Genomic DNA, 27,767 nt, shown 5'->3' on the forward strand with positions numbered 1-27,767 from the left:
CTGACAACAAAAAACACTTGATTTGTAGCATTTAGGGATTTCTGTGGTGTAATTGCTCCCACCGAGGCAGATGGCAAGCTACTGTGATATCACTGAACACAGAGTTGGGAAGAGATGCTCGCAAAGTTGGGAGACCGGGCAAGCCAGCTCCAGCACAGCAGTGAGTGGGGCCAGTCCAAGGGGGCTCAGATTTCACAGTTAGTTTCATGTGGACGCACACACACACACACACACCAATGACAAACTATGACATCACTTTCAAATATGAGTTGATCCTCTAGGAATGTAACTAGTTTATGATGAGGCCCTGGAGCAAAGCTGTTAGGACTGGAACCTTCTTGATCCCAAAGCACAGATGCATCAGTGGAAGTGGGTGGGTCAAACCACATGGCCAAGTAAAATGGAAGCGAGCTAAGTGCTTGGAAAACCCTCAGAGTTGGCTTAAAATAAGGATAGGTGAGTATTGCTATTTATTATTATTAAACTTCCAAGTAGTATTTCAAACTTGTAACTTGGATGAATGCTCTTCCTAAGGACAGCCTTGGTCCAGTTAGGGAGTCTTAGGGCCTCGACGGAGAGTGGCGCAAGCCAAAATGCGTTGTGTTGTTTTCTCATAATGTGGACATTCAGAAATTCTCCCATCTCCCCATTGTTGTTCAGAAGATTTTCACTTTTGCTGCTAATAGGGATCGAAGTTCGATTGCATGTGTTTTTAGTTAAAGGAATCTACCTAATATCTTTGCCTTGAATTCAAACCAGAATGTCTCCTGGATCAATTACACGATTAATATTCAGAAAGGACCATCCGAGCCAAAACAATACCCTTTTCTACCCAATATAAGGAAAATCAAGGTCACTAACAAGTTCAGTGTATTTTTCTAAGAGAATGAGGTTTTCCTTAAAACACACACACACACACACACACCCCTTTCTTATTAGACCTCCTCATCATAGATCATCCTCAGAGTAGAACAAAAAGCCTCAAAGGACCATTTCTCCTGGTCCCGCGCATTTTCCACAGTTAACAAGAGGTTTGTATCTGGGAAAAAGGTTGAAGAACTTGCCCTCAAATCCTGTTTTTCTTTAAACATTTCCATGTTCTGTCTGAGCCCGTGTCCACGGCCCAGCCTTAGCCCTGGAGGACAGCCGTGTCTTACTCTTTCTTTCCGGCCTCCCTCTCTTTGGCCTCCGCGGTTCTTTCTGTGGCCAGCACAATAACAGGACTGGGGAGGGGGCTTCCAGCCGCTGGTGGCACTCGTGCAACATTTGTCCTGACCGGAGAATGGCCACATCTGGGTCTGGCTTAATTGCCATCACACGCGCACATGGGGACTTGACCTCCCCCGAGGCCATGGGCCCATTTGCATGGTGACAGAGAGCTAGACGTCTCTTCATCAGCATCTGGTGATTTCCTATTTCAAAGCCATCCTCGCTAATCAATCATATTCACCCACAAATATTACAGATGAGATTGATTCTGTCTCCAGACAATTTGTCAAGTCGTTTTCTTCCTAGATGATCCTGGGTGTTTTAGAAAGCCAAATGTCTGAGATGAAATCCCTCATATTTATTCAGTTCCGCAAATGGCGGTTTTTATTCCTATTTTCCTCTGAAGAGTGTGTCTAAAGATGATATGATGCAGTGTTGTCCTTGGCTAAAATGAATGCTTCGAATGACCCCTAAGCTTCGGCCCCTTGTCGCACGTGGTCAGTGGATGGCCACATCCTTAGGCTCCTCCAAGAAGACACTGGTTTCTGTTCTGTTTTGTGGTGGTGGTCGTGGTGGCTGTGGCTGTGGCTGTGGCTGTGGTGGTTCCTCGTCTGTCTGTCTGTCTGTTTGTCTCTCTCTCTCTCCCTCCCTCCCTCTTTCTATCTGGCTCTGGCTTTCGCTCTCCTGCTCCGGCTCTTTCTGTCTCAAAACAAATGAGTAGTTGAATTAAATGTGAGCTTCTGAATTGTACTTATTCATGCTTTTAAGACATAACCGATTAATACAAATAGATGTTCGGATTTAAAACATGCCACCTGGAGAGGCATGCTGTATTATGAAACCATGATATTATAACAACTGCATTATCTCATGGCAGTATACATACTAGTCTGTTGATTCCATTTGTCCAGTTGTAGAACTTTGTGGAGCAGTGTTTTGACCTTTATGATGTGATTTTGGAGCAAGTGCAGTGGTTGCAGGCAGATGAGAGTTTCCATCAGGATTTTTCAATGAACTGCAGTTGGAGGCCTGGCGATGGCAAACAGCTTCAGACGTTGCTGTAACCATGATAAATCCGAAGAACAAATTTCTGGTCAAGAAATCTCCCAGCACACTTCAGTCAAGGTGGTTTTTTTTAGGTTCATCTGTTTTCTTTTCTTTTTTTTTTCTTCTCCTTTTCTTCTTTTTTTTTATTTTTTATTTTGAAGGGGTTTGTGATTATTGACTGAAGAAATCTTTGGTTTGATTGCAATGTGTATTTCTTCTGTCTGTCTGTCTCTCTCTCCCTCTCCCTTCCTCCCTCCCTTGTTAAAATATTGAAGTCTGGAGTCTTTGGTAAATCTGCATTGGATCAGGCCAGAAATGAAATCTAAATGTAAGCCAACATGGATGGGTTTTCAAGGAGGGACACTCCCTGTTTACTGGGTCCTTCCACAGCCCCCACCGACGAATGGTAGGAAGGACCGAGAGAGTGTCTGCGAAGGGCACTTCCCCAACATTGTCTGACACCTGATGCAGTTTAACACATGACTCCACGTGTTTTTGCAGTAAGTCACTTGACTGAGACTTTAAAAAATACCCCTGATATGTGCCAGGGGTGCCTTCTGCCTGGTCTACAGCGCGTGTGTTTGCTTTGTAGCTAAAGAGACACATTCATGTCTTGTGCGCTCATTTGAACTTATTTCCTAACATTCCCATTAGCCTGTATATAAGAACCAGACAGCGAATCCCAACAGGATGTAAATGAAGATGTGACTCTATAAACCTTTCTCTTGTTCTTGCGAAAAAATGACATTTTCATGCATATTTTCAACAGAAACTTTGTATATTTAAGTGTCATGGAAATATTTATTGAGTAACCAGGATACAAATGGGAATTTAATTGTCATCATATGCTTTATGGGGGGGCATGCTCACCAACACCATGTCACTGGACCATTGCGGCAAGCCATAGCTGCCCAGATAGAACGTGTCATCTGTGTGTGTGTGTGTGTGTGTGTGTGTGTGTGTGTGTGTACGTGTGACACATCTGGCTTGCTGTCCTTCATGGGGTTTTAGCTTTTCTTTCTCTCAAAACACTCTTTTAGGGTTCCAGGAGGCCATGGCTCCATTGCTTCAGGAAGGCAGTGATTTGAAATGAAAAGGCCTCTCCCCTTGGAAGCTATTATCATAACATTTTGGTTCCACTACAGGGATTCCATGGAGCTTCCAAGAGAAAGCCATAGGCTGGGACACGGGGAGGGCAGATGGAGGCAGTAGCATTTGAGCTGGGGGGAGCCCTCAGGGTTGGCGTGAACTTGCCTCCGAGCTGCAGCTCAAATCCCTGGGCCAGTGTCCTGGCCCGGGCTCCCCTGTGCTGAGAGATGAACAGACCCCCCCCCAGACACAGCCTGGCCTGGGGCTCCAGAGGTCCTGCCCCCAGTGGAAGACCCTTTTCCACACTGGGGACACCCCGGGGGGCCATGAAAACATGACGGTCATTCATAAATTGTGCCCCCTTTGTTTGACCATAATCCAATGAGGCTTTCGAGCCACTTTTTCTTGGGTGCAGATTCCCAATATGCACACTCACTGCAGATTCACCAGCTGTCACTGTTCGTAACCAGCATGCTCGCCTCGTCAGAATTTCAGTAAGTGCTGATGTTCTGAAGAGACCAAGGAAACTGTTCTAACATCAAGCGATGAATGAAATGGTATCTGGTTCCCGAAAACTGGTTTCATGTGCTTTACGTGAATAAAACTGTATCTGCCTGTGCTGCTTTGCATTTCAAATGTGTGGCGCACAAGTGTTTTGTTGGTGCTTTGTTCTCAGTACAGTAACTCTGTGTACAAACGTTTTAATGTAGTTTCGTTGTTTTCCAACACGATGTCTCTGTAAAAATGATATTGGCTGAGCTGGTGTGTCGGTTTCTCTCATAGAGGCATTAACTATACTGCCAATGCATTGAATTATTTAAAAATGCAAAATAAAATTTTTATGAAAATCTCATTTTAGACATGTAGATTATTCTGCTTTGCAGACTTTCGTCGACTGAAAAAAATGCACAACCTATAAGTTGAGAGTTATGTTTTATTCGGCGACAGTCTTAGGACTACGAACCTGGGGGACAGGAGCCTCAGATGGCTCCCAAGAAGGCAGGGGGTAGCCAGGCGATAGAGGAGTTTTTGCAGCAAAGACCAGGAACATCAAAAGATTCCTGCGGTTTGTTTTGGTTTTGGTTTTGTTTTGTTTTGTTTTTGTCTTTTTATGGCCACACCTGTGACACGTGGAGTTTCCCAGGCTAGGGGTCAAACCAGAGCTGCGGCTGAGGCCTATGCCACAGCCACAGCCACAGGGGATCCAAGCCACAGCTGTGACCAACACCACAGCCGATCCTTAACCCACTAATCGAGGCCAGAGCTCGAACCCGAGTCTTCATGGATGCTGATCGGGTTCTTAACCCAATGAGTCACAATGGGAACTCCCAAAGGATTACTGTTCATTAAAGACACCTAGACATTACAAGTTAATGAATTTAGTGCTTTTCTATATATGGGAAGGTGCGAGAGTCCGGGGCGGACTGAAATCCTTCCTTCGAGGTGCACCTCAGCTCCCCGGGGCCAGCATCCTGTGTCTTCCCATCTTGAGTCTCCTCAGGGTGCTCTGCGGGGGTGACTGAAGGGTTCTCTTTCCATCCTGAAGTCCCTCAGGGCTCACGGGCGGGGTGGGGGGGCGGGCGGTGCGGGGGCCGTCAGGACATGGCTTGGTGGCCGCAACATCCTCTATTTATGGATATGGCAGACAAAGTTTTGTTCACGCTTTCCAGCCACCAGGACCGTGTTGCCCCTTTTGCATTATCATGCACGCGCACCGCCCCCTCTTACTGCAACAGCTTTAAAACTGAAGCCCATGAGGAAAGTACCTCTCACAGAGCAATTTGTTTCCTTCGAGACCCTGGGACCATCATTCAAAGCCCATTTAAGAGAAAATTGTCCAGTGCTTAGCTACCTGGATGCTTACTACCCAGCACAAAAAGGCTCGCAAAGTATAAAGTCATAATTGGAATGGCAGCTGAGAGAAGAGACAGAGGAAATTATAAAAGTAGACTAAAAACTTAAACCCACAGCAGGCTACCACAATTTACTGCTGGGACATGCAGCCACTGGCCTGGGAGGGAGGCCTGAGCAATAATTTTAGGTCACAATAATGATTTCCAGTCATTAGGAAAAAAAGGTACGTTATCTTAAGTATATCCTTTTTACTAAGGCAGAAGAGTTTGCCATGTATTTTAGAGGCAGTTCCTTCAAAATGTTCAACATTTTCCAGGCAGTGCAAAAGAGGTTGCAGGTATCCAGAAATTTCCTTTATATGGAGTCTATTCCCTGGGCATGCAAAGTGAAAAATCGCAGTGAGCACAACATTAACAATGGGCTCAGCTGAGAAATTCCCTTCATGGCTCAGCGGGTAAGGAACCTGACTAGGATCCATGAGGATGCGGGTTGGATCCCTGGCTTTGCTCAGTGGGTTAAGGATCCAGTGTTGCCACGACCTGTGGTGTAGGTCGCAGGCGTGGATGGGATTCTGCGTGGCTGTGGCTGTGACGTGGGCCGGCAGCTGCAGCTCCAATTGGACCCCTAGCCTGGGACCCGCCATATGCGGCAGGTGCAGCCCTAAAAAAACAGACACACACAATTGGCTTAGCTGAATTTCCTGTGGACAAGTGAGCTGCACTTGGCAGGCCCGGATATTTCGATGCTACATAATCAAAGTCCACGTGTCAACACTGCTGTAGCAAAATGTGGCTGCAACTGAAGCTTAGAACACTGTCACCCAGAATTCCACATCCCTTCCAAAATCTGGAGCCTGCAATATCGGTAAAAACGCACACTTTTCCTTAGGAGATAATGAAGAAAGATTTAATCTGAGTAAATAGAGCTAAACAGAGTATAAATTTGTTCTCAAGCAACCAAGTTGTTTTCCACCTCTTCCAAAAAAACAGATGTCACAGATTAGAATTATATCTAGGTAGACATTCTGTGTGCGTGCAGAGAAGAGCTGGGAGGGAAAATGAAGGACGACGTTTTTCAGCATTGGAGCCCTGAGATTATGCTGGGTGATCAGCTAAGTCAGCACTTACTGTGTGCCAGGCACTGTTCTACCACTTCCTTTCGTACTCATGCCCCTATGAGATAGGAACAGTTACACTCCTATTCCATAGATGACAAAAGAGAGGCACAGAGAGACTAAGCAATCTACTTAAGGTCACACAGCCAGGTTTTGGACAGTGTGGCCCCAAAGCCCTTAACCTTAACCACAAACATCTATTGCAAGATATACACACCCCGGGAGTTCCCATCGGGGCTCAGGGGTAACAAACCCGACTAATGTCCATGAGAACATGGGGTCGATCCCTGGCCTTGCTCAGTGGGTTAAAGATCTGGCGTTGCCGAGAGCTCTGGTGTAGGTTGCAGATGCGGCTTGGATCCTGTGTGGCTGTGGCTGTGACGTAGGCCAGCAGCTGCAGCTCGGATTCAACCCCTGGCCTGGGAACTTCCGTATGCCGCAGGTGCAGCCCTAAAGAGCAAAAAAAGAAGGACGAGGAGGAAGAGAGGAGGAGAAGAAGACTATTGCTGCTAGAGCATTTCATTCTAGAAGCCAAAGTAAAGAACTGAGATCCGTACCTGGCTGGAGTCAGCAACTCAGGAGGGAGTTGGTGAGCTGGGACCCCTCGTGCCTGGAAGTAGCACATAGAAGAGAGAGTAGCACCTTATAGGCCAGCCAGACGCTCTGGCTGCGGTCATGGTCAGGCCGTGGACCGGCTGAGCTTTCAGTCAGTCCACTTTGAAGACACGCCTGCTGTGGCTTAACCCTTTGTCTCCGACCCATGGATGCCTGTGCAGAAGGGAAGCAGAACACTCCCGAGGAGCAAGCGCCTTTGGGGTTGAAGCGGGATTTGAGAGCAGGCTCTTGCTGCCTGGCTGAAAGGAAACACTTAACCCTTCCAAGCCCCACTTCCTTCCTCTGCAAAATGGAGCTGATAATATGAGCCTTTGCCCCGCCTCCCAGAAATGAGCGCGGTACCATAAAGACAAGGGTTTCTTACCCTGCATCCCCTCTTGGCAACTCGGAGGAGCGTGTTGCCCCAAAGTATCTCCCCCAACATGCTGCCACTATCAAGGCCAACAGTCTTCACCCTCTGAGGGTGTTCGTGAGGCAACGGCAAGGTTGCCTTGCCAGCAGGGGCCGGGCAACACGTGGGTGGGCGGTGGCAGAATGTACCACGTGGGCGGGGGTGGTGGCTGGGAGCGCGCTGAGCCTCATGCGTTGGACAAAGAAGATGTTAGGCTCTGTGAGTTTCTCCAGGAAACACCTTTGGGGCTTGGTGGGTGCTCTTGTCCCCTTTCCTCCTTATTTAGTAAAGGAAATCAAATCTAAAACCTTCAGCTGTGAGAGAAGCAGGGTCAATGTAATGGGTTAAGGGAGATTTTGCCCAGAAGTTCAGATCTGGTCATTTGAAATCCAGGTCCATCCTCCCGGCCCTTGGCAACTGCGATAAGTCACGTGTGGATCATGAGCTGGAGGTCCACAGGGCCAGGCAGCCCCACAGGCTGCGAGTTCAGGAGGCAGGTAGAGGGGGCAGGAAATGCCCTTCAAGCCCTGTCTTTCTGGCCCCGTGTGACTCCCCGCCCTTCATCCTACCCACCTCCTTAAGGGGTACTTCTCGTGCTCTAGAGAAAACATCCCACAGACATCAAAGCTCAGGGTACTCTTCTCTGGGGAAGGGCTCTCCTCTCCCACTCTTGCCACTCTCCAGGAATTTCCCAGGTAGTTCAAACCACAATTCACTTGCACATCTTCTCAATTCTCAAATAAGACGGGCCCCATGGCGGCCCAGAGATGCGAGGCTAACCCAGGAGGAGGGCTGGACCTGGGCAGAGGACGATGGCGGAGCTGAGATTCTCCCAGAATTCCCCACTCTGGGGACACAGCAAAATCCAGGGAGCTGGAAGGGAGCTTCCCTCACAGAGGTTCTTTTAGAAAGACCACCCCCCCCCCACTTCCTCGCAAACTTTGGTTGGGCTAAAGCATTCACAGGACAGAAAACTCCAGACTAAGCAGAGGGGCCAAGCTTCCTGAGAATCTCCAGGTGTTCAATGAGGTAACTGATGGCCTCTGCGCATTGGCCCCTGTGCTGTTTACTTCTTCGCAGTAAGTTGGTTCGGCTCAAAAGCCTGCTGGCAAAAAGCTCAACAATTTTACACATTCGTTTGTTTCAAATAGAGCCCAAATAAGCAGATTTTAGCTATCTGGAGCCTGCTTGCTTTACATAACCCAGAGACTTTGCTCGACATCTGCTCGCCATAGATAAGGTGAACCCTGGGGCTGCAAGGACCACAAGCCAACCTGAGCACATCCCCTAGACGCCTATCCCTCATGCTCTGACCCTCTCTGGGAATTCCCTTGCTCTCCTCTTCTGGGTGGAGGGCCTCCGGAAGGTCTCATTCTGTGAGGGACAACCCCATCCCCATATGCAAACCTGCCCAGGTATCACCCAAATGAAGACCGCTGCGTGCTACTGCCACCTCGTGGCCACGTCTTTTTCCTCATTCAGTACCCCCACCCCCCACACCTGCCCTCAACTCACTACACCCAGGTGGCAAAAAGAGCTCTGAAGGACCACGTGACAGGGCGTGGTGGCAGGCTCCATGTGGGGCCCCCTCCTGACAGCCCCCAGCACCCCTGGACACTCCCTAAACTGGCCAAGTCTTGGCTAGCCACCGAACACATCCTGAAGCAGAGACCTCACTGGGAAAGAGCCAGCTCCCCCAAGGGGTGGCCCAGATCCCCCCAGGGCCACCTTCTCCTAGGTTGTCTCCCCAGCCCCCACCCTCTGCTCTGGCTCTGGACTTAGGGCCCAGCTCATCTCCCTTCCTCTAACACAGGGCACCTCAACCTTGGCTGAGCTGGATAGCTTCCTAAATCCTGGAGCCCACCCCCAGAAATTCTGGCTCTTGATTTGGGCTCATAGTCACAGGAGCTTATGCAGTGCATGTACAGCGCAGGTGGGGGTCTTGGGGGCCAACTTAGACTTCCGCCCACCCGGAGCCTCTTCAGCTCTGGAAGATGTCACCTCCTATCTAGCAGACTCTTCCCCCTCCCCATGATCCCTGGAGCAGTGGACCTAGAGCTTCTGGAACCACGGCTTTGCCATCAACATTGTCCTTTTCTCTCCGCCTTAGTTTCTCCAAGCAGAAAATTATTCGAGCAAGTCTTACTTTCGTGCTGCTTAGGGGAGCATAACAAATTAATGAATTAGTTGTGTTAATCTCATTAGTCAGAAGAAAGGTGCTATCAAATGCAAATTATTATTATTTTGAAATCCTGTGGCTGTCATTGCAAAGTTTGCACTTAGTTATTAGACACTGTGCCTTTGCCATCTATCAGCCCCCAGTTCAAAAACAATGCTCGTATTTTGCTTCAAACCATTAATTTGAAAATAACCACCTTGGTGCTCATAATGTGCTGATGGGGAATTATCTGCCCTGGGAACTTGCCAGCAAGAATTATAAAAAGAGATTTGCATTAGCTGAAGCTCAAAGAGGAGAACCAATCGGAAAGCAGGGGAAAAATATCCTCTCTCTTCCCTTCCAGGGAGTGTAGAAGGATATGGTAAGCTGACTCTCAGCATCCCCCATATCCCCAGGGGGTCCCATTGTCCCAAGGGATGGGGTGCAGCACAAAGGCTCTTTCCTTTTGATGACAGCTGCAGCCACCCAGGGACTGTCAGGGCTAACTTGCCTTCCCGGCCCCCACTTCCCAGGCCATCCTGGAAGAGCTCCCCAGCTAGCATTAGACTTACCAAGGGAACGAGCCTTATTCCTCCGAGCCTCCCTCTTGAGTCTCTGCACACTTCTGTCCCTTTCCCTTGGGCTGTTTCCTTGTGGCACTGTCTCCCATGTTGATCAGATGGGATTTCTGTTCCACAGGCTTAGGCCTTATCCCTTTGGGAAGCACCAACCTCATCCCTGGCCCTACATAGTCCTCCTGGGTCCCTTCTCCTCCTCTACAGTGTTTCCCAAAGCCTAGCCCAGCCTCGGCCTCCCTAGCCTGCTGTATGAGCTACTGGTAAACTGTGGGAGAGAGCACTGGTGGGTGGGAAACAAAAAGTGAGAAGCCTTGACCTAGAGATACTCAAGCCTGAGACCTCTTGTCTGGGTGTCACCTTTGGGTGAGTCTCACCCTGTGCAGCCCTGGCAACAGGGCTGCGGGGCTCAGCTGCCATCCTATGGGGAGCATGCCTGAATTTAAATATGCAGGGTTGGGGAGCAAGCTGAGGAGAGTCCTCACCTCTTCTCCTTACCTCTGACCTGGAGAGGAAACATTCTAAGTGTTTACCACTGAGGTATCTGAGGAATTTCTGCCCCTGGGGCAGCAGCCTCTAGTTATGGATTGAATTGTGTCTTCCCCTCCCCTCCCCCAATCCCTATGCTGGAGTCTTAACCCCTAGTACCTTAGGGATGTGAATGTGACCTTATTTAGAGAAAGAGTCTCTAAGCAAATTAAAATGGGCTCATTAGGGTGGGTCCCAATCCAATCTGGAAATTTGGAAACAGACTTGCACACAGGGAGAAAGCCATGCGAACATGAAGACAGCCATCCACAGGCCCAGGAGAGAGGCCCGGGACAGATCCTGCCCTCTCAGCCTGACAAAGGAAACAACCCTGCCCATATTCGCTCTTGGGCTTCCAGCCTCCAGAACCGAAAGGTGATATATTTCTGTCATTCCAGCCCCCCCAGTCTGTGGGGCTTTGTTATGGTACCCTAGCAAATGAATACACCTGTCCTCACCCATTCATTCCGTAAATAGCCATTTTGTGCACAGTATGAGGTTTGAGGACCTCGTGAAGGAAGAAAACAAGACCCTCTCCTGCCCTCATGGAACTTAAGGGCCTGGGAGACAGAGCCAGTAGGCGAATAATCACATAAACAAATGTGAACTTGCAACAAAGGTGAACAGTGTGAGGAAGAATTGCCTGGTGCTGTAAGAGCCCACAATGGGGGTGTGTGACAAGTCGAGGAAGGCGTCACTGAGAAGGTGCCAACTGAGCTGAAATCTGAAACTAGACAAGACGGAGAAGAAAGAGCAGTTCAGGCCTAGGGAGCAGAGGGGCAAAGGCCTTGCAGTAGGACTTGCCCAGGGCCCTTCTCAGGCCCTCAGGTGGCCCTCAAACATTCCCATCAGACTTGCAGCCCACACAACAGTGCCATTTAGCCCCCGTCACCTCTGTGAGGGCACCCCAAAGGACCCGTATCTGGGTGAACCTATCACCAGAGGAGGGAGAACTAAGATGAGAAAAAAATCTGGGAGCTAAGGCAAGAATGAGCATGTCCAAACACCAGCCTCTGTTCTCAGCAACTCAGGTCCATGAGACCTGCCTCATAGAGAGCGGAGGTGTCATGAGGTGAAACCATGAGGTCGGCCTTGACCTGAATCACCACTCTGCTACTTACCTGCTAAGTCATCTCAAACACATAATTTAACCTTTCCGAGTCTCACTTTTCTCATCTATAAAAGGGGATCATAAAAATGCCTCCCTGTATTGAACCCAACTAAAGGGTATACCCCAGAGAACTAAGCAATAATAAGCACCCCTCCCCCACCACTACCACACTCCCATTTGGTATTGGCATTGGTTCTGGAAATGGAGGCTGGCAGGCAGACCTTAGCCACAAGGGTAAACTTCCTTAGACTGATAGCTTGACAGCAGACCACAGGTGGTACAGTGTGCCAGGCAGGCCAAGCTAGTCGGACCCCTGAGGATGTCGTGGCCAAGGGGAAGAGATTGGCCCAGGGGCATCAGGGAGCCAGCTGCTCCCTAGACCTGTCCCCAACCCAGACTGCCAGACTGGTCCTGGCCTACCACCTCTGACCACGTGGCTATATTTCCTTGCTGCCTTTCAGGGCCTATAATTTATCTGACTTCTTTGTAGTGGAGCCATTGTGTTTGTTAGCATAATCATTTCTCAGAAAGCATGTCAATAAAGGCTGGAGAGTGAAACACAACCCCCCCCCCACCCCAACTGCTAAATAATTTCTGGAATGAGTTGTCAGGAACCTTTTATTTACTGATTTCGCGCATTTCATTTATTTCTGGCATGGGGCCAACCTTCCTGACAGTTAAGATTTATTGATTTAATTGCCTAGGGTAACCATGCAATAAAATCATCTCAAAGATAAATTTTCATGGCACTGTGCAGCATGGAGGTAATTTTTCAAATGCTACGGCTATATTTCTGCAGGTTACAGGTGCAAAATTTGCTTAAAGCAGAGATGTCTCATTATTGCAGCTCAGGAACATTGGGGGGCCAGCTCTTTGGTGGAAATTCTTTAGAGAGAAAGGGCAAGTGAGAGAGAGGAGAGAAAGAGGGAGGGAGGGGGAGACGGACATAGAGACATGGAGAGACAGAGAAGCACAGCCCTTTTAGGAAAGAAATGATAGTTCCTTAATTGGTTCATAGATTCAATGCCCATGAGAAAGTGGGGCTTCCTTTAATTAGGAGTGGGCTTGGAGGTTATTTACAGTGTTTGTGGAGGAAGCATTTGTTTCCAGCTGCGCGGCGCTTTGTACGCGTGAGCCTCACAAGGTAGATGATTGCCACTTGTGACATTCGCGTTTATTGCTTCTTTAGATCTTTTTATTTACCCTGTTAAAGTGCTCATTACAGCTCTGAACAACGGGTAAATGAAAAACTCTGATTAACTCCCAGGTTAATGGTAACATTTTGGGAAGTCAGAAATAGCATAAACTTTTAACAATGTGAAATCTTTTCTTATCTCTCTTGATTTATTTTACAGTGTTTTTGCTTTGATTGCAGGTTTCAGATGGTGCCGTTTAATAGCTTATTAAACTTGCAGCCGAGCAGGTTTGCTGTTCAGATACAATTTGAGCTTTGCTCAGGTGTACATTTTGGAGTGGGTAGGGATTTTTTTTTTTTGTCCCCCCCAGCTCACTGAATTCCAGTGGCCTGGGTCTGGCCGGTTTTCTCCGATCCTCTTGGTGGCTCGTGGGGCCATGCAGCAGCGGCTTTTGAAACTTCACCCTTGCCCACTGTGGATGCGGTGACAGCTAGGGGCATGAGGAGGTACCAGTAGGCTTTTCAGATGAGCCTGGATCAGGAGCCAAGGACCATGTGCTGTGTGTGTATCCCAGTCCAGCCTGTCATTGCTCAGATGGGGAAACTGAGGCCCAGGGAGTTTTAGAGGGAAATGTAAAAGCAGATCTCCAGACCTTCCCATGGCTCGGTCATACAGTCCAACCAAGAGTGGTTCTGGGCAACTCCCTGTCCCTCTCTGGGCATTAGTTTCTCTCTCTCGACAGGTGAAGGGGGTTGAAGTTGATGTGCTTTAAGTACCCACCCAGCTCAGACGGTCTGCATCTGGAAGACATGTGCACATCTGGCCAGCCTCACCCCCACCAACTGGCCTTTAGTACAGCTGAACCCCCAGCCCTCGAACCAGCAGACCTGTTAAACGCAACATCCACACTCCCAATGGCCCGGATCCACATGATCCGCAGTGTCATGGCCGCGCTCACTCTCCAGTAGAATGGGCTTTGCACGGCTCAGAGGCTGCTATGTGCACAACTACAACACAGTGAAATGACACTGCGACTAAAGAGGCAGTGACGGGAATCTGAAATCACATGAAGTGGTGAGTCCAGCCGATCACATGGACCTGTGGCCAGGCTCCAGCCAACCCAATGGCAGTGTGGAAACTCATCCGGGAGGGGGTGTCCATGGCCGGTTATCTGAGGCTCAGTAGCTTGCTTGGCAAGCTGGACAGCTCCGGGCTGTGCAGATGGCACCGCAGCCACGTACTCCATCCACACAGCAGCCGGAGGCAGATTTCTAAGGTGTGGATCTGATTATGCCATTGCCCCCCTCCAGATCCCTAACAGACTCTCTGCCCATCATGCCAGGATAAAATCCAGACACCTTAATGTGACTTGACAAGGCCTGGAGGATCTGCCTCCTGCCTTGCACTCCAGCTGTTTTCTCTCTTTTTGTCCAACCAATGACCATCTCTCTTAGAGCACTGGTGAATGGGCCAGCCATCAACTCAGGTATACACACGTACAGATGCACACACACAGACACACAAAGGTACCTTTCATTTTTTCCCCTTCTATAATAAGTCATGTCCAAATCATCAAGAAGTCCTACCAACTCTATCTCCAGTACAGATCTATAAGCCACTTCCTCTCCATGTCCACTGCCTCCACCCTGGTCCAGGCCACCAGCATCTCTCACCTGCATGCTAGCCTATTACAGGCTCTTAGAAATCTCTGGAAAAGGAAAGCTGTTTGATGCTGGTTAACTCTCAAGTTCCCAGATGTATCTGACGATGGCTTTTGTTGAACAAATAGTGACTTCACTCACTCAGTAACTATTGATGGAGTGCTCTTTGTGCCATGAACTGTCGAGGTGCTGAGAACACATCGCTGTAACCCAAAAGACAAAGTGAAGCTTCTGGAGCTTCTGTTCCAGGGACGAAGACAGGCAGAGCACAAACTCAACTCTAGAACTCAGGCAGTCTGTGCCGCTAAAGCAGGGCACAAGAACAGGGAGACAACGGGCGAGGGATGCAGTGGAAGAGTGGAGGCTATGCACTGGATGGGAGCCCCAACTGTCCAGCCATTGCCATGGAAAGGAAGGCAGCGCGCATTGGCTCACACACAGCATACAACAAAATGTGCCCGTGTTCCAAGAAGCACCACGCATGAAATGCTACCTGGAGGATAAGTGCCTAACTCCAGAAACTCCTTGCTCCAGCTGAGTCTCTCGTAGATCTCAGCTCTCACTACCCACAAGGGCCCCGCCCCCACCCCACAACACACTCATACTGCCTCCGCTCCAGCCATGCCCAGCCATTCTCCACCTTCACGAAAGATACCTCGTGACCTTCTTTGTCCACACTATTCTCTTTACCCAGAGTGCGTGTTCCTCATGTTTGTTTCCCTCCTCTCTGCCTTGCCCAGAGCTGATGCTCTGAAAGTGATTGCTAACCAGAAATCTCCTACCTGTTCCTTTGTCTAGTTAAGGTGTCCCTTCCCAGAGCCACACCCTTACCCTCTTTTTCGAAAGACAACGCTAAGCTTCCCCAGGAGGGTGCTCAGGCCAACAGGTGGTCATGGCCCAACTGAACACCAAATGATATCCTAAGGCCTCCGACCATGCAGAGCCCCGCATCTCCCTGGGAGGAAGTTCTGAACGAGGCACAGGAAGTGCAGTGTTGCCCTGGCCCCTCTGGCGCACAAGTCCTGAGAGTGAGGGCCCAGCCCAGACCAGCACATCTGAATCACTGCACCTCTCCATTTATTCCTGGGGAACTACTGGGATATTCTTTAAAATTATTGTGGACTCCAAAGAGCTTGTAGGGGAATGTAGGTCCTTCCCCAGGCAAAGAAGACAATGGCCAATAAAGGGTGAGCTCAGGCCAAGAGAGGAGCTCAGGCCAAGAGAGGAGTCAGGGCATGGAAGATACAGAAATGAAAATGCTAGCCTGCCCTCGTCAAGTAAAGACAGACAGCAGGCCCTCACACAGCCCGTGCTCAGTGATCTGTGGCTTTTAATGACTCACTCCTTCCTCTCCATTGGTAGATCTCAAGCTTTATTTGGTCATGGAAACTTTTTATATTCTTCAAAATTATTGTGGACGCCAAAGAACTTGTCGTTATGTGTGTTATGCCCAGCCTCATCTATCACATTAGATATTAAAATGGAGAGATGGGATTAAGACGGCAGAATAGAAGGACTGGAGCTCAACTTCTCTCCTAAAAACAACAAAATTCACAACTAAAGGCTGAGCAATCTTCACCCACATGGACCGGAAACCTTGAAAAAGATATCCTACTCCAGAAGAAAAAGACAAGGACGCATCAAGAGGTAGGAGGGGTGATTTCATGATATAAACAACTCCATACCTCCCAGGTGGGAAGCCCAGCCAACTGGAAACTAACTGGTCCACAGAGACTCACCTACAGGAGTGAGAGTACTCTCACTCTCATGTGTGGGGATCTGGCACTGGGAGAAAGAGCCCCTGGAACATCTGGCATTGAAGGCCAGTGGGGCTTGTGCACAGGAGCTCCATGGGACAGGAGGAAATGGAGACCCCATTCTTAAAAGGCACACACAGACTTTCACATGCACTGGGTCCCAGGGCAAAGCAAAGTCTCTTGGAGGACATCCTCGGAAAACAGGGGTGAATGTGGCTTGTTGTGAAGGAAGGACATTGAAAGCAAAGCTCTCGGGAAAGCAGCCAAAGTGCCTTTCTCTGGAGGTGGCCATTTTGGGAAAATCTGGCCCTACCCTTCAGTCAGTGCTGAGAAGCCCCAGGGCAAGCAACAATCCAGGTGGGATCATAACCCCACCCCTCAGTAAACAGGCTACCTAAAGACCCCCCCAGGCACACAGCTGCCTCTAATCCCCATCCAGAGACTAAGCCCCACCCACCAGAGGGATTAGAATCAGCTCCACCTACCAGTGGGCAAGCATCAGCCCCTCCCATCAGGAAGCCTATAGCAAGCCCCAGTATCAACTTCAGCCACAAGGGGGGCAGACACCAGAAGGAAGAGAGGCTACAACTCTATTATCTGTAAAAAGGTCACCACACCAAATACCTATAAAAATGAAAAGACAGAGAACGATAACTCAGATGAGGGAGAAAGGAAAAAAAACCAGAAAATCAACTAAGCGATGAGGAGATTCTCAGCATCCAGGAAAAAGACTTTAGATTGTTGATGCTGAAGATGATGCAAGACATTGGAAATAAACTGGAGGTAAAGATGGATAACTTACAGGAAACACTGACCAAAGAGATACAAGATATAAAACTTAAGAAGAGATGCAAAATATAATAACTGAAATAAAAAATTCACTAGAAGCAGCTAACAACAGAATACAGGAGGCAGAAGAATGAATAAGTGAGGTGGAGGACAGATTCATAGAAATTATGGATGTAGAACAGAGAAGAGAAGAAAGATCAAAAACAAATGAAGAGAGTCTCAGAGAACACTGGGACAACATTAAACACACCAACATCCGTCTTATAGGGGTGCCAGAAGGAGAAGAGAGAGAGAAGGGGACAGAAAAATATTCCAAGAGATAATAGCCGAAAACTTCCCTAACATGGGAAAGGAACCACTCACTCAAATCCAGAAAGCACAACGAGTACCATATAAAACTAACCCAAGGAGGAATACACTGAGACACATATTAATCAAACTGACAAAAATGAAAGACAAAGAGAAAATCTTGAAAGCAGCTAGGGAAAAGAAACAAGTAACATACAAGGGAACCCCAATAAGGTTATTGGCAGATTTTTCAGCAGAAACTCTGCAGGCCAGAAGGGAGTGGCAGGATATACTTAACACAATGAAAGGAAAAAACCTCCAGCCAAGATTACTTTACCCAGCAAGGCTCTCATTCTGATTTGAAGGAGAAATCAAAAGCTTCACAGATAAGAAAAAAGCTAAGAGAATTCAGCAACACTAAACCAGCCTTACAACAAATACTAAAGGAACTTCTCTAGGCAGAAAAGAAAAGACAGCAACAGGAAACAAAAATTCCACAAATGACAAGGGTCACCAGTAAAGGTATATATACAGTAAAGATACAAAATCATCCATGCACAATTATACTGCCAAAATCAGAAATCATGAGAAGAGGTGGGTACAAATGCAGGACACTGGAGAGGAACTTGCAATTAAGAGAACAACAACTTAAAACAATCTCATATACATATAGACTCATATGAAAACTTCAGAATAACTGCAAACCAAAAATCTACAACTGATACACAAACAAAGAAAAATCAACTCAAATACAACACTAAAGATAGTCATCAAATCAGAAGAGGAGAGAACAAGAGAAGAATGAAAGAAAAAAGAGCAACAAAAACAAATCCAAAGCAATTAATAAAATGGCAATAAGAACATACATATCAATAATTACCTCAAATGTTAATGAACTAAATGCCCCAACCAAAAGACATAGACTGGTTCAATGCATACAAAAACAAGACCCATATATATGCTGTCTTCAAGAGACCCACTTCACTTCTAGGGACACATACAAATTGAAAGTGAGAGGATGGAAGAAAATATTCCATGTAAATGGGATCAAAATAAAGCTGGAGTAGCAATACTTATATCAGACAAAATAGACTTTAAAATGAAGAATATTTTAAGAGACAAGGAAGGTCATTACATAATGATCAAAGGGTAAATCCAAGAATAAGATATAACAATTTTGAATATCTTGACACCCAACATAGGTTCACCACAATATATAAGGCAACTGCTAACAACCTTAAAAGGACATATCAACAATAACACAATAATAGTGGGGGACTTTAACACCCCACTTACAGCAATGGACAGATCAACCAGACAGAAAATCAATAAAGAGACACAGGCCCTGAATGAAGCATTAGACCAGATGGACTTAATAGATATTTATAGGACATGCCATCTAAAAGCAAGAGAATACACATTCTTCTCAAGCGCAAATGGAATATTCTCTGAGATCAATCACATCCTGGGCTACAAACCCAACCTTGGTAACTTTAAGAAAACTGAAATCATATCAAGCATCTTTTCTGACCACAATGCCATACGACTGGAAATCAATGACAAGAAAAAATCTGCAAAAAACACAAACACGTGGAGACTCAAAAATATGCTACTAAACAACCAATGGATCACTGAAGAAATCAAAGAGAAAATTTAAAAATACCTAGAAGCAAATGACAACAAAGATATGACACTCCAAAACAGCAAAAGCTGTTCTAAGAGGAAAGTTTATAGCAATACAAGCCTACCTCAGGAAACAAGAAAAAGCTCAAATAAACAAGCCAACTTTACATCTAAAGCAGCTCGAGAGAGAAGAACAGACAAGACCTAAAGTTAGTAGAAGGAAAGAAATCATAAAGATCATAAAGATCAGAGTAGAAATCAATGAAATAGAAACAAAGAAAACTATAGGGAAGATCAATGAAACGAAAAGCTGGTTCTTTGAAAAGATCAACAAAATTGACAAACCCTTAGCCAGACTTATCAAGAAAAAAAAGAGAGGACTCAAATAAATAAAATTAGAAATGAAAAAGGAGAAGTAACAGTGGACACCACAGATATACAAAGGATCATAAGAGACTACTATATGCAACTATACGCCAATAAAATAGAAAACCTAGAAGAAATGGACAAATTCTTAGAAAAGTACAATCTTCCAAGACTAAACCAAGAGGAAATAGAAAAGATGAATGGACACATCACAAGAAGTGAAATTGAAACTGTGATTAAAAAACTTCCAACAGGAGTTCCCGTCATGGCGCAGTGGTTAACGAATCCGACTAGGAACCATGAGGTTGCGGGTTCGATCCCTGCCCTTGCTCAGTGAGTTAATGATCTGGCATTGCCGTGTGCTTGTGGTGTAGGTCACAGATGCAGTTTGGATCCTGCATTGCTGTGGCTCTGGTGTAGGCTGGCAGCTACAGCTCCAATTGGACCCCTAGCCTGGGAAACTCCATATGCCATGGGAGCGGCCCAAGAAATGGCAAAGAGACAAAAAAAAAAAAAAACTTCCAACAAACAAAAGTCCAGGACCAGATGGCTTCACAGGCGAATTCTATCAAACATTTAGAGAAGAACTAACACCTCTCCTTCTGAAACTATTTCAAAAAATTGCAGAGGAAGGGATGCTCCCAAAATCATTCTATGAGGCCACCATCACCGATACCAAAACCAGATAAAGACACCACAAAAAAAGAAAACTACAGGCCAATTTCACTGATGAACACTGATGCAGAAATCCTCAACAAAATACTAGCAAACCACATCCAACAATACATTAAAAGGATTGTACATCATGATCAAGTGGGATTTATCCAAGGGATGCAAGGGTTCTTCAATATCTGCAAATCCTTCAGTGAGATACACCACATTAATAAACTGAAGAATAAAAACCATATGATCCTCTCCATAGATGTGGAAAAAGCCTTTTTGACAAAATCCAACACCCATTTCTGACAAAAAAACCCTTCAGAAAGTGGGCATAGTGGGAACCTACCTCAACATAATAAAGGCCATATATGACAAACCCACAGCGAACATCATTCTCAATGGTGAAAAGCTGAAAGAATTCCAGCTGAGATCAGGAACAAGACAAGGATGTGCATGCTCGCCACTGCTCTTCAACATAGTTTTGGAAGTCCTAGCCACAGCAATCAGAGAATTAAAAGAAATAAAAGGAATCGAAATTGGAAAGGAAGAAGTAAAACTATCGCTATTTGCAGATGACATGATACTATACCTAGAGAATCCTAAAGATTCTACCAGAAAACTGTTAGAGCTCATGCACGAATTTGGCAAAGTTGCAGGATACAAAATTAATACACAGAAATCGATGGCATTTCTATACACTAACAATGACAGAGCAGAAAGAGAAAATAGGGAAGCAGTCCCATTTACCCTCACATCCAAAAGAATAAAATACCTAGGAGTAAACCTACCTAAAGAGACAAAAGACCTGTACTCTGAAAACTATAAGACATTGAAGAAAGAAATAAAAGATGACAGCAATAGATGGAAAGATATACCATGCTCGTGCATTGGAAGAGTTAATATTATCAAAATGACTATACTACCCAAGGCAATCTACAGATTCAATGCAACCCCTATCAAATTACCAAGGACATTTTTCACAGAACGCAAACAAAATAGTTTAAAGTTTGTTTGGAAGCACAAAAGACCCAGAATAGCCAAAGACATCCTGAAAAAGAAAAAACAGAGCTGGAGGAATCAGGCTCTCGGACTTCAGACTATACTACGAAGCAACAGTCATCAAAACCGTATGGTACTGGCACAAAGACAGAAATAGAGATCAGTGGAACAGGATAGAAAGCCCAGAATTCAACACACGCACCTACAGCCAACTCATCTATGACAAAGGAGGCAAGAATATACAATGGAGAAAGGACAGCTTGGTCAATAAGTGGTCCAGGGAAAACTGGATAGCCACATGGAAAAGAATGAAATTAGAACACTCCCTAACACCATACGCAAAAATAAACTCCAAATGGATTAAAGACCTCTATATAAGAGCAGATACTATAAACCTCTTAGAGGAAAACAGAGGCCAAACACTCTCCGACATAAACCATAGCAACATCTTTTCAGATCCACCTCTTAGAGTATTGACAATAAAAACAAAAACAAGCAAATGGGACCTAATAAAACTTAAAAGTTTCTGCACAGCAAAGGAAACCCTAAACAACACAAAAAGACAACCCACAGAATGGGAGAACATCTTTGCAAATGAGTCGACTGACAAGGGATTCATCTCCAAAATTTATAAACACCTCCTACTGCTCATACCAAGATAACAACAACCCCATTAAAAAATGGGCAGAGGTTCTAAACAGACAGTTCTCCAAAGAAGACATACGGATGGCCAAAAAGCACATGAAACGATATTCAACATCACTCATTATTAGAGACATGCAAATCAAAACCACGATGAGGTACCACCTCACACCAGCCAGAATGGCCATCATCCAAAAGTCTACAAACACTAAGTGCTGGAGAGGGTGTGGAGAAAAAGGAACCCTAGTACACTGTTGGTGGGATTGTCAATTGGTGCAGCCACTGTGGAAAGCAGTATGGAGATGCCTCCAAAAACTAAGCATAGAACTCCCATTGGATCCAGCAATCCCACTCCTGGGCATCTAGCCAGAGAAAACCACGACTCACAAAGACACATGTACTCCAATGTTCATGGCAGCACTATTTGCAATAGCCATGACATGGAAACAACCTCAATGTCCATCGACAGAGGAGTGGATCAGGAAGAAGTGGTACATATACACAATGGAGTATTACTCAGCCATTAAAAGGAAGGAAATACTGGCATTTTTAGCAACACGGATGGACCTAGAAAGTATCATGCTAAGTGAAGTCAGCCATACAATGAGACACCATCATCAAATGCGTTCACTGACATGTGGAATCTGAACAAAGGACAGACCGAACTTCTTTGCAGAACAGATGCTGACTCACAGACATTGAAAAACTTATGGTCTCCGGAGGAGACAGTTTGGGGGGTGGGGGGCTGTGCTTGGGCTGTGGGATGGAAATCCTGTGAAATTGGATTGTGATGATCATTATACAACTACAGATGTGATAAATTCATTTGAGTAATAAAAAAAAGAACTTTGAAAAAAAAGATATTAAAATGGAGACTTTAAAAAATATTAATAGGCTAATTTACATTAAAATAAAATAAACCCAGTCCATACCAACCTAACACGTTAAGAAAAGTAACTGTAAAGACTTCCTGCTGTGGCATGGCGGGTTAAGAATCTGACTGCAGTGGCTCAGGTCACTGCAGAGGTGTGGGTTCGATCCCCTGTCTGGCACAGTGAGTTAAAGGATCCAGTGTTGGACCAGCTGAGAGATACGTTGATTCTGCAATGCAGATTCAGTCCCTGGCCTAGGAACTTCCATAGGCCACTGGAGTGGCCATACATTAAAAAAAAAAAAAAAAAAAAAAAAAAAAGAAAGAAACAACAGCAGGAGCTCCCTTAGTGGCTCAGTCGTTAACAAACCTGACTAGGATCCATGGGGATGTGGGTTCGATCCCTGGCCTCACTCCATGGGTTAAGGATCTGGCGTTGCTGTGAGCTGTGGTGTAGGTTAAGGACATGGCTCGGATCCCACGTGGCGGTGGCTGCGGTGTAGGCTGGCAGCTGCAGCTCTGATTCGACCCCTAGCCTGGGAACCTCCAAATGCCACGGGTGCGGCCCTAAAAAAAAAAAAAAAAAAAAGAAAGAAAGAAACAACAAAAAAAGAAAAGTAACTTTACTTTCCAAAATAAAAACAATTTAGCGACAAGAGAAGAGTTACCTTGTCTTACATTTTTGCAAACTATTAATATCATCCTAAAGGACCATAGTTGGGTCCTCACATAGGCTTCCCTGCAGTTGAGTCTGTTGTTAGAATTGAAGTCTATGAGGAAAACACACACAGCTATCAATCGAGCTATTTTAAGAGACTTTCAGATAATCGTGGGTATTATTCTTTGCTACAACATGGAAATCTCCACAAGAGAAAGTTTTTTTTTTTTTTTTTTGAAAAGGTTAGTAATAATAAAGATTCGAAACCATACCACTGAAAAATTTGCTGTCTGCTCTATTAAAATCCAACGGTCAGTCTTTCACTTTGAATGGATCTTTTGTAACACTGTGCACTAGTCACATGGAAAGCGCTGGTGTCCTGACTTATGCTACTCTTCCAAATGATGACACCTTTCGTTATGCCATATACCTAACGACAGAGAAAGTCTAAATCCTGGGATGCTGTCACGCTCACAGTCATGGGTCCACGTTTCCCAAACTTCTCATTTTTGCTGGAAGGCGCAGACATTATCATTAGAATATAAGTTACTGCCACCTGTTTTCCTTGAAGTGACAGGCCCACTTTGTCCATTTCTAGGAAAATGTTTACGAAATGCCCAACTCTAAATAATCTTGGTTTGTCTCTCATTTTGTGCAGGAAAAAAAATGGAGTTCTATGAAAAAATAAAAACCAGCCTGTGCAGCTCACAGCTCAGTCGCACAAGTAGTTCTGTACCAGGCTGTGTAACAGTGGCTGCACACAGGGTACCCACCTTGTCACACAGTGTATGAAACAGACATAGACTCAAGGTTTGAGCTTTCATAAAATTTGCAATTATTTTTCTACCTCATCAAGGACATTCTTAAGTGAAACTGACTCTTTTTTCCCCTAACTGCAAGTGTGTGGCAGTGGAGAACATAAAATCTCCTGGTTTGGGACTATTGGCTTGATTCACCCTCAAGTGCCAGCAGTTGGACTTTCTGCTGCTTTTGCACCATCAAGGAAGAGGGCAAATAATGGAGGTGGGTTTGGCCCCTCAGGATCCCCAAAAGGGTCTCAGGGCTCTGATGGGCGCATGGCGCACACTTCAAAAATCCCTGTTCAACTTCATTTTCATGCCGCTCTCTGTAAAGTGGGTGACTAGATCCGCCAGCCTCTGGGACCTGTGTCACTGGGTCTGTAAACTTTGTGGGGATGGGGTTCTGCTCATCCTTGTCTCCCTGTCCCCTGGCACAGTGTCCGGTACCAGGGAGGCCCTCATGTAATATTGGCTGAATGAAGGGATGAATGAAAGAATGAATGAATGAGTTTGCCCGGAGCAGGGCTGAACACAGGGCACTAGGAAAGTTTCATCGAGAGGTGGCGGCTCTGCCCTCCAGCTGCTTCTCCCCATCTGCTTTCTGTACAGGGAGGATCTCGAAGGGGTCTGTCTGTGGTCTACACTGCCCCCTCTGCAGGGAGTATTTGCAATGGTCCTTGGAAAGGTCATTGGATTTTTCATTTAAACATACTGATGCTGTGGGCCTGATGAGGTCTGATGCTGGAGCAAAGGCACCAGAGGCCCCTCGGGAAGAGAATTCCGCGCCTAAGGGCAGGTTGGAGGCACAAGGATGCACAGCAAAGAGCTCTTCCTGAGTCTAGAAGGGGGCACACAGAGATCCCAGAAGAAGCGTGAGCAGGAGTAGGAGAGATGGCAACCCGCAGAGAAATTCTCTCCTGTTCTGAGCTGCACGTAGATACGCGTGGCCACTGAGGATGTCGGGGAACATGTAGGTCACATCTGCTGGCGTGGGAGATGCTCTCTCTCATCCCCTGGGGCCCAGCACTATGCCTGGCAAATAGTGGTGACCTACCCATACAAACAGCCTAATGAGAAACGTGTACAACAAAATTCATGGGCCTCTGAATCGCTGTTCAAAACATAATGATTTGGTGCCTAAGATTTAGGACAGTAGAGAGAAAGGAGGGAGTTCCCTGTCAGTGCTGTTCAGGTCCAGGACCACGTCTTCCTCTTCCTAATTGCCCAGTGCACTGCATGTGGACAATGAAACATCTCCCACAGAGAAGCAAAGCCAGCCCTGTTGTCCTTCCTCACGTGCCATGGCTCTTCAGAACCTGCCTGCCCTGGAACAATCTAGATCTCCTCAGCTCTGCAGGTCCCTGAGGTCATCAGCTTAATGCCAGCTACACCCTTATCAATGATGCTGCCGTTACCCATTGGGCCGCCGGTAGACACCAACTTTGAACTGACTCAGACGCTGTGACTGTGGCTCATGGAGGATGACCCCAAAGGCACGCCCTCCCCAGAGAGTGCAGGAAAATGTGGACGCTAAGTCCTTTTCTGGTCACGTTCAGTTTGCTCTTTGTCGTGCGGAGGTAGAACAACACACCTTCCAACTACATCCTCTCTTGAACTTCCTAGGGTGGAATCACTGCATTCCTAGAATGAGACCTTACCCCGTGTTCATTACACCTTGCATTCAGAAGGGAGGATAGGTGAGGCTTCCATTGTTAGAGTTGAGAAGAGTGGTCCCATTCATATAAGGAATGAACATGACATCACCACATGTTGAAAGCAAAAGAGGACATTTATCAGAAGGATCCATGGAGAAATGAGGCAACTGTTACCTCCCTATGACTTCTTTGACAAGTGGCACAGACCCATGGAAGGGATGATAGCCTGAGTGCTGATGACAAAGGGACACACAAGGTAAAGGACTCCTGCCATTATCCCACTCAGGTGCTAAAGACTGGAGATGAGCAAAATTCCATGCATGGACCCATGCATTCAACTCACGTCCAAGGGTTGGTGCTGGACTGACAGGAGCCTGGAGCCCTGGACCTGCCTTGCATCAGTCAGGAATGAGAGTCAGGGCAAATCAGCACGTCACACTATTCTCACAACCCAATCTTGCCCAATGTTATGAAATAAATGCCACACAACACACTGGATCTGCCTGCAGATATGAATGCGGGAGATTCTCAGGGCATCTGGTTGACCCCATGATCAGGAGTGAGGGAACCCCAGAAAAATAGTCAACGGGCACCCAGAGAGAAGAAATGGGGACTGGGACCTAGGTGGGTGTCTGTCTAGGCTCCGGGTGCCCTGCTCCGATGGTACTGCCAGTTTGGCTGGTCCCTGTCACTGGAAGGGGACTTAGACATTTTCAAGGAATGCTTTTGCTATGATCAGAACCCACCCAGGACCTAGCCTAGGCTTGGGATACCATGCTTGGATGACAATGCTGGCACTGGCTAGTCCTGGGCACCAGAGGGGGAATCTTAGAAAATTTGGGAAAGATGACCTCATGACGGAGGAGAACTGGCACAAATGACAAGCTTGCTTGTTTTCTTTCTTTCTCTATTTTTTGTCTTTTTGTCTTTTTAGGGCTGCACCCATGGCATATGGAGTTTCCCAGGTTAGGGGTCTAATCGGAGCTACAGCTACCAGCCTACGCCACAGCCATAGCCACGCCAGATCCGAGCCGCGTCTGTGACCTACACCACAGCTCACGGCAACGCCAGATCCTTAACCCACTGAGCGAGGTCAGGGATTGAACCCGCAACCTAATGGTTCCTAGTCGGATTCATTTCTGCTGCACCACAACGGGAACTCCCAGCTTGCTCATTTCTGTATGAGGTATTACAGTGAGACTGGATTTCCAAGTTCACCTTAAATTTAGGTGGAGTTATAAGACTAATTCTCATCAACGGGAGGGGAGAATGGGCATTTGCTGCTTCTAGAACAAACTAGTTAAAGAGGTATGACTTTTCAAGCTTTTATTTCCACTTCTGCTAGCTGGAAGCAGAATTCTATGCAGTCTTAGCTGTAGCATAGCCTCAAGATGGAAGGGCTCTGGGTCCCTGGGTGGAGGAAAGGGTGCCAGCCAGCAACATCCACAGTGAACTGCTACTGGAATGAGAAACAAACTTAGATGGTGTTAAAGAGTTGATATTTGGCAGGTTTATTTGTTAGAGAACCAAGTGTTATCCAAAATTTACAGCCCAAGTTGACATGGGCTTACCTTAAAAATGGGCATGATACAGCATTAAAGCTCTCCAAATGTGTCTCCCAGCATTCCAGTTACCAGCCACTGTGTTAAGTCTGACACAGCTTGAGATTGAATGGGACTGCAGGGGATGGAGACACCAAAGCCCTAGAGGTCACAGCTCAGGGAAGAAGGATTAGCAAGCGGGCTAGGTATCTCTCTCTCTCTCTCTTTTTTTTTTTTTTTTTTTTGTCTTTTTTTTTTTTTTTTTTTTTTTTTTGCCATTTCTTGGGCCGCTCCCACGGCATATGGAGGTTCCCAGGCTAGGGGTCCAATCGGAGCTGAAGCTGCCAGCCTACACCAGAACCACAGCCACACAGGATCTGAGCTGCGTCTGCAACCTACACCACAGCTCACGGCAATGCCAGATCCTTAACCCACTGCGCAAGGCCAGGGATCAAACCCGCAACCTCATGGTTCCTTGTCAGATTCCTTAACAACTGAGCCACAATGGGAACTTCAAGTCTCTCTTTTTAGCATCTTTGCATCTCTAGGTTCTGCCAGCTCAGGAACCATTTTAGAAATAGAGGATCTAGGACAATGGTGGTTAACTCTGGGGACAAAGAAAAAGATGGA

The 27,767-nt window shown here is 46.5% G+C and overlaps 1 long non-coding RNA gene across 9 annotated transcripts in view; it reads right to left on the bottom strand.

The window, feature by feature from the left end:
- Nucleotides 1-27,767, bottom strand: part of LOC110257797 (uncharacterized) — a 288,461-nt gene that overhangs the window by 51,057 nt on the left and 209,637 nt on the right. The window lies entirely within an intron of this gene.

Source organism: Sus scrofa, chromosome X (assembly GCF_054392235.1).
Source record: "Sus scrofa isolate SSC_HxYL_T2T_F1_AM1 chromosome X, Sscrofa_HxYL_maternal_Yorkshire_Landrace_v2.0, whole genome shotgun sequence".
Lineage (NCBI taxonomy): Eukaryota > Metazoa > Chordata > Mammalia > Artiodactyla > Suidae > Sus > Sus scrofa.